Genomic DNA, 14,859 nt, shown 5'->3' with positions numbered 1-14,859 from the left:
AACTCTTGGTGAACAAGTGAAAAGAATACAGCTTAGTTTAGAATCAGAAAACTAAAGCAACAGCTGTGTATCTCTGTGTACAAAATAAGCCAAATTTAAACAAATTATCTGGAAAATTCTAGCAATTAGCAAATAGTTTTGCTTGAAAGCTCAAAGGTGTGAGGTTAGCCTCTAGCTTCATAATATCTGAATAATAATTCTGTCTTCTCTCATTCTATCAGCGATCCTAGCTTTCCCCAGAACCAGCCATTTTTCTTCTTCACAGTTGTGGTGAGTGCACTGGACCTCACTCTTGGCGTTCGTTCACTCTCCAGCCGAGTGATGAAGCAAACTAGGGGAACATTTGAGGTGTTCTCTCCGGTTGCATGGGCTTCCCAGGTGGCTCAGTGGTCAAGAAACCACCTGCCAAGCAGGAGATGCGGGCTGGATCCCTGGGTCAGGAAGATCCCATGCAGAAGGAAACGGCAGTGTTCTTGCCTGGAGAATCCCATGGACAGAGGAGCCTGGTGGGCTACAGTCCAGGGGGTCTCAGAGTAAGACACAACTTAGTGACTAAACAACAACTCCGGGTCCACAGACTGACAACTTTGATGGACCTGTTTTCAACCAAAGTTTCTTCAATAATATTTATAAAACAATGGAAGGAGGGTCTGGCTTTAGACTTCTTAAGGAGGGACAAATAACATGTTGCTTTGTGTTGCCAGGACCTTGAGTCCCTTTTGTATTTTAATAGGGAAGAACAAACCTGACCCCGTGTTAGTTCTGCTTCTTTTATAATATGCTAACCTTTGTGTTCTATTGCTTTTCTTCAATTTAAGAATGTTGGCTAGAGCCTGAAATATACAGAAGAGCCCAGTCTCAAGGCGCTGAACTTTAAGGGGATAACACACTTTTCCATTTATATAGAGATAAAAGGTTGCAGACCAGAGAATAACATCTGTCTTGTGGAGGTTTACAGGAATGTCGTGACCTGACTTATGTGGACAGCTGCAAGAACAAAGGATTCCTGCATCAAGGAGTTTGTAACAAGCCCCCTCCCTCACCTTGCATTTAAAAACGGTTTGCTGAAACCCTTCAAGGAATTTGGGGTTGAGGGGGGCACAAACCATCTGTTTGCTTGCATGGTCCTGCAATAAGCCTTTCTTTGCTCCCAACTCAGACATTTCGGTTAGCTTGGTTTCACTGTGTGTTGGGGCCACACATTTGCATTCAGTAACACTCTGATTCAGGGTGCCTGGAACACAACCCAGCACCTCCCAAGCTGCTCTGCTCTGCACATGAGATTGTGTGGACTTCCGTGCTGCGCTCCACAGTGCTCTGTCTATAGACTCCTCTTTAGGAGAGGCCCTCACCACGCCTGCTGCCTTAACTCACCTGTGGACACTCGCTCCTCCTTCACAGGGCAGCCAGCATCTAATAGCCTACTGATACGGGGCAGGAAGATCCAGCCCTTTTGCCTCAATGCTGGACAATTCAAGAGAACCACCCCAATGGCATGACCCATCGAGGGTTTGACTGAGAATCATATCAGCTATTGCAACTGTATTGAATTCCTTTTCCTGTCTGATCCAGCTTTCCCCATTTTCTCACAGGTATGGATCTGAAGGGCACTTTGCAATAAGCTTCCTGTGTACAAATATGCAGCTAATAGCCTGTTTCCTGGGGAAGTAAACCAAGTCCACTTTCGAAACGTTGTATGACTTGTAACCATGATCAGCCACTGTAACGTTAAGAAGATGATTAACATTAATCGATCAGCCTTCAACAGAATTGAGAGTGAGTTACAGGCATTTTCACGCATGTAGAACCAGTTAATTATTTTTGACAAACATCCTATCTGTCCGTCCTTTTCTGGGTACATTTGCAACCCAACAACTGCGACTGATTTTACAACAAACAGCTTGGAGCCAGGTTTTCAGATTCTGATTTCAGAGCTGGATGGAATTAGCTTGCACTTCAGCAACCTTCGGGTTTCCCTGGTGGCTGAGATGGTAAAGAATGTGCCTGCAATGAAGGAGACCTGGGCTCGATTCCTGGGTTGGAAAGATACCTGAAGTAAGAAATGGCAACCCACCCCAGTATTCTTGCCTGGAGAATCCCATGGACAGAGGAGCCTGGAGAGCTACAGTCCACGGGCTCGCAAAGAGTCAGACATGACTGAGCGACTAACACTTGAGCAACTTTCAGCTTGTTGAAAACCAGCCTCAGGAACTCCAGACCATTAAGATATGAGTGCTAACTCTTCTTCACAGGAGGGTAGTTAGAAAGAAGGCTCCGTCACAAATCCAAAACAGCAACAGTTCCTGTCTGAGTGCCTTTTTGTGTATCAAGCCCTCTACATTTTTCTCATTTAATCAGAACAGACTTACAATGAAAATCCTGTTATTTTCACTTGACAGATGAGAAGGTTGAGATCCAGAGGTGTTTCTAATTATCTTCATGGTCCTCCCTCTTCCTTCATCTTCAGAAGAAATATGAGTCTCTGTCTTTTATCCTAAAAATATTTCCTTTTGCCACTTTCCCCTGACTTGGAGAAGGGCCCCAAATTCTCCTCCATCAGCAGTAATGACTCTCCATTCTCTCACACGGCCTTTCTGTAATGGGGTGGACCAGAAAAGTCACTTGATGAAATGCGGGCAACTCCATCTAGAGTCTTAGAGTTGTCACAGTTATAAAACTTTGAGCGAATCACCACCTTTCTGCACCCCATTTTTAATCTACAAAATGAAGGAACTGAATTTGTTCCATGACCTTCTAAAGCATCCCCAAGAAGCACATCTCGACTTCTGATTTCTTCATGATTTCCTGTGGTTTCCAGCACAGTTTAGGACTTGGTTGCTGTTTAACGGCCCATAAAACAGGGTCTGATTTTTCAGGCCAACCGAGGTAATACTGCAGAGGAAATAACAGCTCTGAGCCCACATGTGAACCTACTTATTCTACAAAGTCCACTCTAGGATCCACACCAGTGGGGCATGCCGTGTTTTAAGTGACCTCAAGATCTCCTCTCACTGTTGTTTTATAAAATGCATACATCTGTCTGCTGAAATTGCCCACGGCCATTAAGTGGATTCAATGTGTTAGCATATCTGGAATTAGAAAAATATACACAGGTGCCCATAGAAAGAACGGGACAGAAAACAGGCACGAAAGTCTGGGGACACAGAGATGGAATAAAGAAGGAAAGAAAGAAATGAACAAGTTGAAAGTAAGAAAAAAGAAGGAGTTCCCTGGCGGTCCTGTGGTTTAGACCAAGCCTTCCCAATCCAGGCGGCAAGAGTTCGATCCTGGTCAGGGAACTAAGATCTGACATGCTGTGAAGTGTGTTAAAAAGTTAAAAAAGTAGAAGAAAAAAGGGAAAACAACTGGTCTGAATACAAAAGAAAAGGACAAAACAACAACAAATGAAGCCCCAATTTATTGTGAAATACAGAAACCTGAATGGTCAGCTGTCTTTGCCTTTGCCCCCAGCACTGGTAGCGCATTTAACCTCTGAGGAAAGTTAATCTCCTTGAGGAGCAGTCAAGCAAGAATCAAATGGGCGGAACCCGTCACGAATGTGATAATAAGAAAAAGCTTTGGAAAAGTAGCAGAACGCATACAGAGTGGGAGTAAAGCAAGAGTTCTATTTTTGATTTTGACAGAAGAATTGTTTTTCAAAAAAAAAAAAAAACTGTAATTTCCTAGGCACAAAGGGCTCTTCTGACATATGAGATCATTTATCTACTATCTCTTCAGTGTCTGTCTATCATCTAGCTATCCATCATCCAGTTATCTCTATGGCAACGACTACCACTGCGTGGAGGTGTTTTGACACCCCCAGAACGTAGCTTCCAGAGCAAGGATCTGTCACCTGAGGTGAACACCATGCAGAGGAAGTGTTCTGGGTTCCTTTCTTAAATGCACTGGCATTTCCAAGGTTGTGTTTCCCAAAGAATGCATTGCTTAAGCCTTGTCAAGTGAGGCCCTGGCCCTTTAAAGCAATTGTTGCTGAGATGTTTCCCCTTGTTTTAGAAAATAAATCAGGTATAGACTGCTTCTGCAGGTTTGGCTTCCTCATTTTCTCTCTCCTTTTTTTCCTTCTCCTTTTGCATATGCATTTCTCCCTCCCAAAGTGCCTGCTGGCAAACTTCCAAGGATTTTTATCAAATGTTCTGGGGAGTGAATTACTCATTTTAGGTTATTTAAATGAAAGAAATGCATAATACCACTTTACATTCAAATTTCATGAAACCCTGCCCGTGACCTCTTTTTATCTACTTCGATCTGTGTGCTCTCAGACCCCAGCTCACCCTTTCTATGAGCATCTCCCTGAAGGGGCTACACCTAGAGTCCGTTTGACAATAATCAACCAAAAAGATTTTTTTGGCCACAATCTGTAGTTTCAATATTATATATTCTTTCATAATTAATGTGCACTGTGAGCTACATTATGTCTCTAAATTACACAGCTTCTGATGCAAAAAAAAATTAGTTTTACTATGGGCCTTTGTTACCTTTCAACATAATTTAATGAGTTGCATAGACAATTTAGAGAAATTGAGGACTGGGTTTAATGTCTTTGTAATGAATCCATCAGGGGGAGGGGGGAGAAAGAGACCCAGAGGAGATAATGGGAGAGGGAAGAGTTTCAGAAACAGGTATGCAGAGCAGTCTTTCCCAACCATTCATTGGTTTAATTAATGTTTATTGAGTACCTACTGTGCCAGGCACTGGGCTGGAAGCATGGAGAGCTCAGTACCTCATGGTCTGGCCCTATGGGACTTCGTAGGGAGGCTTTGAACTCAGAGAGCTTAGCGGGGGCTGGGGGGGGGGCGGGGGGCAGAGGAGAGATGCATTTTGGAAAAGGAAAGCCTAAAAAAGCATTTTAGAGCAGTTCAAAGACAAGCTTAAAAATCTCAGGAAATGTGTGTGCATTTCATTCTGTAAAGTTGGGGGAAAAGTGAAAGTGAACTCACTCACTCGTGTCCAACTCTTTGTGACCCATGGACCATAATCGGTCAGGCTCCTCCATTCATGGGATTTTCCAGGCCAGAACACTGGAGTGGATTGCCATTTCCTTCTCCAGGGGATTTTCCTGACCCAGGGATTGAACCCAGGTCTCCCTCATTACAGGCAGACTCTTTACCGTCTGAGCTACCAGGGAATCCCAAAAAGCTGGGGGAAAACTCATCCAAATAATACATAATGAAAATATTATTTATAATACATTTTCCTAATCATTTTTAGAAGACTTTTTATAAGGACCATCCTTTTAAAAGTCTGTATTGAAATTTGGTGTAACATTGCTTCTGTTTTATGGTTTGGTTTCTTGGCCCAGAGGCAGACGGGATCTTAGTTTTCATGGCCAGGGATTGAACCTACACCGACTGTCTTGGAGGGCAAAGTCCTAACCACTCGATTATCAGGGAAGTCCCCCTAATCATTGTTTAAGGCACCGAAAGAAGCACACGCTAGTTTTTAATAAAGGAAGCTTATGGAAAAGGCTGAACGAGTTGTTTCTATCTAGCTAAACTAAAGATAAAATATTTTGAAAATCGCCCCAAAATACAAGGAAGGCCAACTTCAATGCACTGCCTACAGCAAGAGTATTACCATGTTTCCCATATTCCAAATTTTCAAAATTAATTCTCTCTAGGAAACCAAACACGAGTCAAATTCCTCTTGGCTAAGGTTAAATGATAAATCGCTTGTCCTGAATATTTTCATGAACATGAAACAGAGGAGCGAATGCCCTAAGGAAGAGAATCACTCCTCTCGCATCTTCTGCTCTTTGTGGGGGTTGCTGGCATCCATTTCTTATTGTCTAGATGATTTTCATTCTCTCAAACATCCAAACAAGTCCCTTGGGCCAGACTTAAGTCAGGTGTTCCAGAGTGAATGTACCAGAGATGGTTCTCTCATAGGGGATAAGAAGAAGGTACTGACCCCATTTACTGTGGGGCCCAAAACTTTGTTGCTGGGAACACTGATCTCACAAAACTTCCACAGGCATTTTAATTCTCATAAGACCCAAATAACATCATTGTCTCTCTTGGGTGTCCAATGACTCCTAAGCCTTGAACACGTGGCCATGTCTCTTGACATTAGCCCCTCGTCACTTGTGCACAGGCTCCCCTGACTGCCCCGCAGTCCCCCAGGACACTATGTCCCTCTACCCTGCCTGGATCCTCCTTTCTGCGGCTCCTCCTAAAGATGTGGCTGACACCAAGAACTTGAGGCTGGGTGGTGATGCATCATGATACAGGACTGGCCCTCACTGAGTGGTACAGCAAACACCTATTCTCCTCCCCCTCTCCTGCTCCTTGGACTCCATGTTTCACATGGTTCCTCCAACTGTCTTAACTCTGTCATGATACTGTCACCTTAGAAGTCACCAAAAAGGTGCTGCTTTCGAAACCTTTGCCCTGGGGAGAGCAACTCTTCCCTGGATCTCCACTAGCTAGGGTCTGTTCTCCATCCTCATGTCCTTCGGGTCCCTGACTCTCCCCATCCTGCTGCTGGGCTTTGTGTCCCTCCACATGGCTACACAGCCTCTCAAACACTCAGCACACTGTACAGAAGCTGCTGGAAGCTTCCAGGAGACTGGTTGTTCACAAACTAAAGTGCACGTCAGAATCACCTGGACGGCTTGGCCACCTTCCCGGGCCCCTTACACACGGACTGATTCAGGATGGGGACAGGGTATGGCACCAGGAGCATTTCCACTTCTAACAAGTTTCTGAGTGATGTTGATGCTGAGGATCCAGGGACCATACTTGAAAACCACTTTGATTTCTTTGTATCAATGGAGCTTGTGTGCACAAGCTCTCCTTTATATAATACGGTTCCTTTTCTTTTTATCCTCTTGCCTAACTGCCTACTCTTTTCAATTTATATTTTCCTTTTTCGGCTTCCTCCGCTCCTGTCTGCATCTTGGGTCTTCCAGTAACCCTGCTGGGCCTTTTTAGCTCTGCTCACAGCAAACAGGACAACAGTGGTTCCCATCTCTGGCTCCACTATGTTCACCTCTAAAATAACTGATGTAGTTGTGCATTCTGCCGGGCAAACTAATCTGTGATATTTCAAATGTATTTCATGGACCAGAATAAACTGGCATATTTGAGCAAAGCCGTGTTCCAGCTATATTAGAGTATAAAAACTGGCATGAAAATCAGGTCTCATGTAAACAGGAGATTATTATTACTTAGAATCCTATAATGTGCCCATCATATGGATCTCTAGGGCATTTGCAAACCCATTTTTACATAATTATGTGAAGAACATGTATTTTATATGAGATGGTGAAATTAAATACAAAATAGGGCATTTTGAAATGGCTGTAATGTTTTAAATGAAGAAATGAAACTGTTTCGAGACATATGCAGGAGAGAAAATTTATAGACAGCAGTTTTTAAGAGGCTCTATTAATTTCAAAGAAAACACAGGATGAAAATGAAATACGCAAAGAATAAACTACGAGGTCTCCCATAACAATCAGGCTATGTGATTCAAGTGGTGCGTCTGCCTCCTAACAATGTGAATCTTACAAAGCGATGCTCACCCGCATTAGCATTTCAATGGCACAACACTTTTGTTACGCACTGTTTGGACTGCTGGGATCAGCCTCTTCCCTCTGCCCTCCAATCTCAAGAGGCTCCCAAAGCGGGGGAGGATGTGACTGGCTGGTGAATCTCCTATCTACACCTGTGCCAACCGAGCCTGGTATTTTCTAACCAGTTGCTGGATATTGGTGGAAAAATTAAAGACACAAATCAAATTCATCTCGTATCCATTTCATTCAGGAAGCATCCGATTTATAAAGCAGCTTTTGGAACTACAGACTACTTCATTCCATCCCAGAAGACTCTAGTGTAACGTCCCACACAGAGGCTATTTCCACAATAGTTACACAGGTCTAAATTTTTAGATCAAATGGAAATATTCAAGAAACATATATTATTATTTTCAAATTTGATAGTAATATTTTGCTTTTATTTTCATGTAACATGTCCTTGTGAAAAGTGAAAAAGCATTCGTCACTCAGTAATGTCTGACTCTTTGCAAGCCCATGGACTGTAGCCCGCCAGGTTCCTCTGTCCATGGGATTCTCCAGGCAAGAATACTGGAGTGGGTTGCCATTTCCTTCTCCAGAGGATCTTCCCGACCCAGGGATTTAACCCAGGTCTCCCGCACTGCAGGCAGATTCTTTACTGCTAAGCCAGACAGCACTATCCTTATATAAGCATAAAATGCATGAAACTGTTCTATACAATTTTATAAATTGCTATTATATTAGTTACTTTGACAATTTGCCTTTCACCCAGTTAGAGCCTCACTTGTACTGTGCACCTTCTTCTTAGTAGGTGAGTGGGAGGTCCACCTATGTGCCCAGTCTGTTCTAGGGGAGAAAGAGAACTATATTTTCCCCATTTCCTAGAGGAAGTGTTCCGGGTGTGCTCTGTGACAGCTCCTTTCAGTGGTGTCCTCTGCAGCCTGGCTCTGGGAGAATGATGACTGTCCCCTCTCAAGACCCGAGCAGCCGGGCATCAGCATCAGCTCCAGTGGGAGCAGCTGCGTTGCTTTGACACTGGAGAGCTGCAGATCCGAGGCCAGATGGGGGCCTCCCGAGTTTGTAGGTGGCTGGGACAGGAGCCAAGCAGTAAGGAGGGCTGGGAAGACAGCAATCCTTTAGAAGCACCAGGGCATATCCCTTGACTTTGCTCTATAAACTGAGGACAACTAAGAGTGTTTTCCACCTGGGAGCAGGTAAAGCAGATGATTAGAGGGGTAATGTGGACGGAACGTTAAATAACACTGAGACGCAGCATGCGGGTACTTCTGCCTCTTAAGTGTCTTCCAGCCTTGATTCCACGAACAGAAGAGATGCTCCAGAGGTTTCCCGGCATAAGATAAGGGAAGCCAATGGCAAGGATGGGAATAAACTCACATCTTTCCAGCTTTTTCTCATCCGCAGTCCCCGTGGTTGACTGTCCACATCCTGCAGATGAAGATGCTGCTCATCTGAAAATGCAGGAGCTAGGACTGGAACCCAGATTTCTGCTGTTGTCTGCATTTCTTCCTCCATCTACCTCTGACTCCCCTTCTGCCTGTCACAGTTTGTGCGCAGGCTGGAAAATAATTTCCAGACACGAGGCAGAATAAGAGGAGAAGACAGCTGATTAGAGCAGGAGATGCTGTTAGAACAGCGGGCAGGTTCAAGGGAGAGCTGATGCTTTCGTGGTGGGCTAGTAGCCAATTTTTAGAGCTTCAGAACAAAGAAAACTCCTGCCAGAAGGATGGTATTAGGTGGTAAGTTAGGGTGCTATAGGGTGGGTCATAGGGTGGGTATTTTTACTTAATACGGGGTCAGGGAGCTGGCTAGTTTAGGTCAGGGGGAGCTCATGGCAACGGTTGCTATGAGGCTTGGTCAGTTCTGGAGATGACCTGGGTACAGGGCTGCGTGTCTGGGGCCTTGGGACAAGGCCTTGCACCTGTGACCTTGGTGCTGAGCTCCACACTGCCCAGACTCTCCAGCACCATGGACTGAAATGTCTGCTTCTATAACTGGTGCTACTCCAATGGGCACATGGAGATTTAAATCCTGAGGATGCCACTGCTTCCTCCTCACAGACCTCTTCAACCATCTCTAATGATCTGAGCACCACTCCTCTGGTCAGCTGGCCTGGGACCTGAGCACTGAGTCATGGAGCAAAGAGGAAGCTGAGGAGATGTCCATGTGTGTGACTCACACAGCCACCTTTTGAAAAAAATTTGTAACCTTACTGCTGTGGTTAAGGACTAGGCTTTACTAGGGTAGTGAAACCCACTACTAGGGTAGTGCTACTCGAACCCCACCCGACTCAATGGACTACAGGTTATCTGTATATGTGAGCCTTCCTTGCAGCCATGGAGGAGAACATAAATAAAGATGCACATGTTTCCATGCAGGAGGAGGTGTCCATTTCTAGCCTGGGGCTCCCTCAGCCTGACTTCATAATTTATGTGTGTTCTATTTCTCACCATGAAGCCACAATTTTCTTCGAACATAAAATGTCCAAGATTCAATCAAATGAATTATCCTCCCAATATCCTGATCCACTCAGTCTTTTTACTTTATCTTTTTGCTACAAAATATGCATCTATAACACAAATTAGCTCTACGGGACTGGTTGACAGAGGAATGATGTCATCTTAAGGAGGAAGTTACACAGGCTTGTATATGGCTTTCCTCGGTACATTAATATTTTTCAGTCAGTTATAGCAGTTGCACTCAAGATATTACAGTACAGGAAGCTGTGGGAGAGTAACGTACTAGACACAATTCACCCAGGTCCCTCAGCTCAGACTGGCCACATGCTTTGTCTTAGAAAGACTAACCATATGGGTCTCCCCACTTAACCTGAGCTCTGTAACTCAACAGCCTGAGCCCCGCTATCAAGTAACTCGCCCTTCTCTTCACAGCAACATCTTATATGGAGAGCACTCCTTTATGGGGAATCAAGCATGTCTTTTCAATGGCACTAGTAATTGTAATTAGGCGTTTCCATGCTGAGATTACAAAGTCACGTATCTTCAGAGTTGCCTGTTCTAACACTGTTTTCCCATGAGCCTTGCCATTACCTATGTCATTTTTCAGAACCCCAGGTTTTTCCAAGACTGCATATACTGTACTACAGCAGAAACATCTGAAATCTAGTTAGCTTAGTAACTTCATCTGAAACAAAGAATGCAGAATGCAGAACTTTGTTGCAAATGAAGTTACCAAGCTAACTGGTACTCTTGACTACCCACTGTCTCTCCCCAGCTTCCCACACCCTCTCAGTTTCTATAGATTTGGTTGTTAATTATCACTCTGAACTGGCTGAGTTTTAGCAAACATAAGATTGAACTGATAACAATATTGTCCATTACCTACACAACCACTTGAATTACTGCTGCTTTTAAGTTGCTAAGTCAGGACCCACTCTTTGCAACCCCATGGACTGCAGCAAGCCAGGATTGCCTGTCCTTCACTCATCTCCCAGAGTTCGCTCAAATTCATGTCCATTGAGTCAGGGATGCTATCGAATCATCTCATCCTCTGCCACCCACTTATCCTTTTGCCCTCAGTCTTTCCCAGCATCAGGTGGCCAAAGTATTGAAGCTTTAGCATCAGTCCTTCTAATGAATGTTCAGGGTTGATTTCCTTCAAGATTGACTGGTTTGATCTCATTGCAGTACAAGGGACGCTCAAGAGTCTTCTCTAACACCACAATCTGAAAGCACCAATTCTTTGGCGCTCAGCCTTCTTTACAGTCCAACTCTCACATCCATACATGATCACTGGAAAAACCATAGCTTTATCTATATGGACGTTTGTCAGCAAAGTGACGTCTCTGCTTTTTAATAATAAATTGTCCAGGTTTGTCATAGTTTCCTTCCAAGGAGCAAGCATCTCTTAATTTCATTTCTCCAGTCACCATATGCAGTGATCTTGGAGCCCAAGAAAATAAAATCTGCCACTTTTTCTACTTTTTTCCCTTCTATTTGCTATGAAGTGATTGGAACAGATGACATGATCCTAGTTTTTTGAATGTTGAATTTTAAGCCAACTTTTTCACTCTCCTCTCTCACCCTCATCAAGAAGCTCTTTAGCACCTCTTCACTTTCTGCCATTAGAGTGGTATTACCTGCATATTTGAGGTTGTTGATATTTCTCCTGGCAATCTTGATTGCAGCTTGTGATTCATCCAGCCCAGTATTTCACATGACGTATTCTGCATATAAGTTAAATAAACAGGGTGACATTGGATTACTCTTTTCCCAATTTGGAACCAGTCTCTTGTTCCATGTCTGGTTCTAACTGATGCTTCTTGACTTCCATACAGGTTTCTCAGGAGACAGGTAAGGGTCTGGTATTTCCATCTATTTATGAATTTTCCACAGTTTGTTGTGATCCACATGGTCAAAGGCTTTGGTGTAGTCAATAAAGCAGAAGTAGATGTTTTTCTGGAATTCTCTTGCTTTCTCTACAGCCCAAAGAATGTTGGCAATTTTACCTCTGGTTCCTCTGTTAAGTTCTTGGTTCATGTACTGCTGAAGCCTAGCTTGGAGGGCTTGAGCATTACTTTGCTAGCGTGTGAAATGAGTGCAATTGTATGGTAGTTTGGACATTCTTTGGAGTTGCCTTTCTTTGGGATTGGAATGAAAACTGACCTTTTCTAGTCCTGTGGCTGCTGCTGAGTTTTCCAAATTTGTTGGCATATTGAGTTCAGCATTTTAACAGGATCATCTTTTAGGATTTGAAATAGCTCAGCTGGAATTCCATCACCTCCACTAGCTTTGTTCATAGTGATGCTTCCTGAGGCCCACTTGACTTTGCACTTCAGGATGTCTGACTCTAGGTGAGTGATCACACCATCATGAGTATCTGCGTCATTAAGACTTTTTTTATACACTTCTGTGCATTCTTGCCACCTCTTCATCTCTTCTGCTTCTGTTAGGTCCTTGCCATTTCTGTCCTTTATCATGCCCATCCTTGCATGAAATGTTCCCTTTATATCTCCAATTTGCTCAAAGAGATTTCTAGTCTTTCCCATTCTATTGTTTTTCTCTTGTAATTCTATTGAATTATAAGTATGCTTAAATAAAAATTTTGAGGTTTTTGGCATAACTTGAGGCATTACTGGGCTTCCCTTGTGGCTCAGCTGGTAAAGAATTCGCTTGCGATGCGGGAGACCTGGTTTCGATCCCTGGGTTGGGAAGATCCCCTGGAGAAGGGAAAAGGCTACCCACTCCAGTATTCTGGCCTGGAGGCATTACAGTCTGAGTATATATGGAGAACAGTGGCAGATAAACTTCCAGGTATGAATTAGTGCCCACTTAAAAGCAGAATATTAACTACTATGAACTGGTCCCATTGCTCATTATCCCTAAGCCCCATGGATGCCTTCCTGACTTCAGAGAGAAGTAATGCCACCTGGAATTATGGTATCAAGGAAGACAAGAAATACACCTTGTTCAGCTTTGCAGTTCAGTGGCTGGAGACCCACATATAAAGATATTACAGTGGCCAAATATGCCAAGGGAATGTCCTTTCACTTTTTGGCAAAAGAGAGTCATGAAGAAAAAGATTCTGGAAATATACTGTTTCAAAGAAGCCATATTTCTTTGGTGCAATAGTAATTGAGTATACAAGACATGCATTGAAAAACCACATGGTTTAGCAAAGCTACATTAGGAACTGCTGCTTGTGTCAAGATTAATAGCTGGGCCTCAGAAGATGCTGCCAACACTGCTCCAAACTTCTAGCGCCACCAGTTATGTTTCATGGATATAAGCATGCGCACACACACACACACACACGCCTTACACTGATCTAGTTTCAGTTTTATCCCTGGGGATCACATGATGCTCACAGGCTGATGTAGATACTCACACCTCAAAGAGTGTACAGATTCCTTTGAGAAGGAAAAAATTTGAAAACAATCAAAAAATATTATGCCCCCTCAATCTTCATAGATTCAGTTTATTATTACGTATATATGCACAAACATGAACCTGTAAATTCTTTATGTCTGAAGTGCTCTATAGCCATAAACAAAATAAGGTTATAAAGAAAAAAATATGCAAGATTACAAAAGAAATTAAAAACCCCCTCGCTTGGATATAATGGATAATGTTAGTTTCCTGACACCGCACCCGTCCCCTGTGTGAATATGGCCGTGCCCGGTCAAGCACAGCTGCTACGGCACTGTCACTTCACCATTGCTTTCCGCTCCGTAGAAACTAATTTCTTCCTCTCCAGTTCTGAATTTAAACCACTCCACAACCCTTTATGTTGTGGAAACCTCACTGGCAGAAACACATTGGTATCTCCATATTTCGTCTGCCTCTGTTGCTCCCTGAATAATGTCCTACAATTAAAGTAATATTAGTTGGCACTAACATGATAGTAAAACACCATCGCAATATGGTCATCCAGATGATCAAGAATACACTCAGATCCATTCTACTTAGATTACCACTGAGATAAAAAAACACACAGAACATCTCACCTGAGGAAACACTAACCCTCAAGAATATACTCAGAGATGTGGATGTGAGAACAATGAACTCAGCAGAGAAGTATCTAAAAGACAGAATCCATACCCTACAGATGGACATGGGTCATTCAAATGTTTTTACATTCAAATTCCACCTCTATCGCTTTTACTTTTGTGATTTAGGCAAGCTGTTTAAACGTTATTGAGCTTCCCTGGTGGCTCTGACAGTAAAGAATCCCCCACAATGCAGGGTTGGATCCCTGGGTCAGGAAGAGCCTCTGGAGAAGGGAACACCCACCCACTCCAGTATTCTCACCTAGAGAATTCCACGGACAGAGGAGCCTGGCGGGCTACAGTCTGTGGGGTCACAAAGAGTTGGACATGACTGAGCAACTAACAGTTTTAATCTTTTTTAGCCTCAGTTTTCTCATCTGCAAAGCCATGAGAGTAGCACCCTTCTAAGAACACAGCAGTGTGGATTAAAAATAAGATGATATGAGATGATGCTGGCCAAATATTTAATATAGTAAGTCCTCAATGCATGTTAGCTATTTCTATGGTTTTAGCAATACTCATTCAACAAATATTTGTTGTGTGTCAAGCACTGGACTTTATGTTGGGGGCTAAGAAAGAAAAGGCAGAGCTGACATCCTCCAGGGGACCAGAGTTTGTAGAAGACACGTGAGAAGACAGGACCGTGGGACACAGAAGTCATGCTAAGGAGATGCTGTAAGGATGCCTATAGATTGGGGATTGGTTGCCAATCAGCTGCTTTCTTGCCAATTTTAAATCATAATCTCAAGAAGTCTGTGAGGAGGAAAGACAAGGATATAAGTGAGGTTTACCACAGCCA

The 14,859-nt window shown here is 43.4% G+C and overlaps 1 protein-coding gene across 19 annotated transcripts in view; it reads right to left on the bottom strand.

Annotated features, from left to right (window-relative positions):
* RARB (retinoic acid receptor beta) overlaps window positions 1-14,859 on the bottom strand; it is a 1,227,259-nt gene that overhangs the window by 762,464 nt on the left and 449,936 nt on the right. The gene's annotated exons all lie outside the window — the stretch shown is intronic.

Source organism: Giraffa tippelskirchi, chromosome 8, assembly GCF_054371585.1.
Source record: "Giraffa tippelskirchi isolate mGirTip1 chromosome 8, T2T-mGirTip1v1.2.pri, whole genome shotgun sequence".
NCBI lineage: Eukaryota > Metazoa > Chordata > Mammalia > Artiodactyla > Giraffidae > Giraffa > Giraffa tippelskirchi.
The sequence above is the reverse complement of the archived record's forward strand: the minus strand, read 5'-3'. Positions and strand labels throughout refer to the sequence as shown.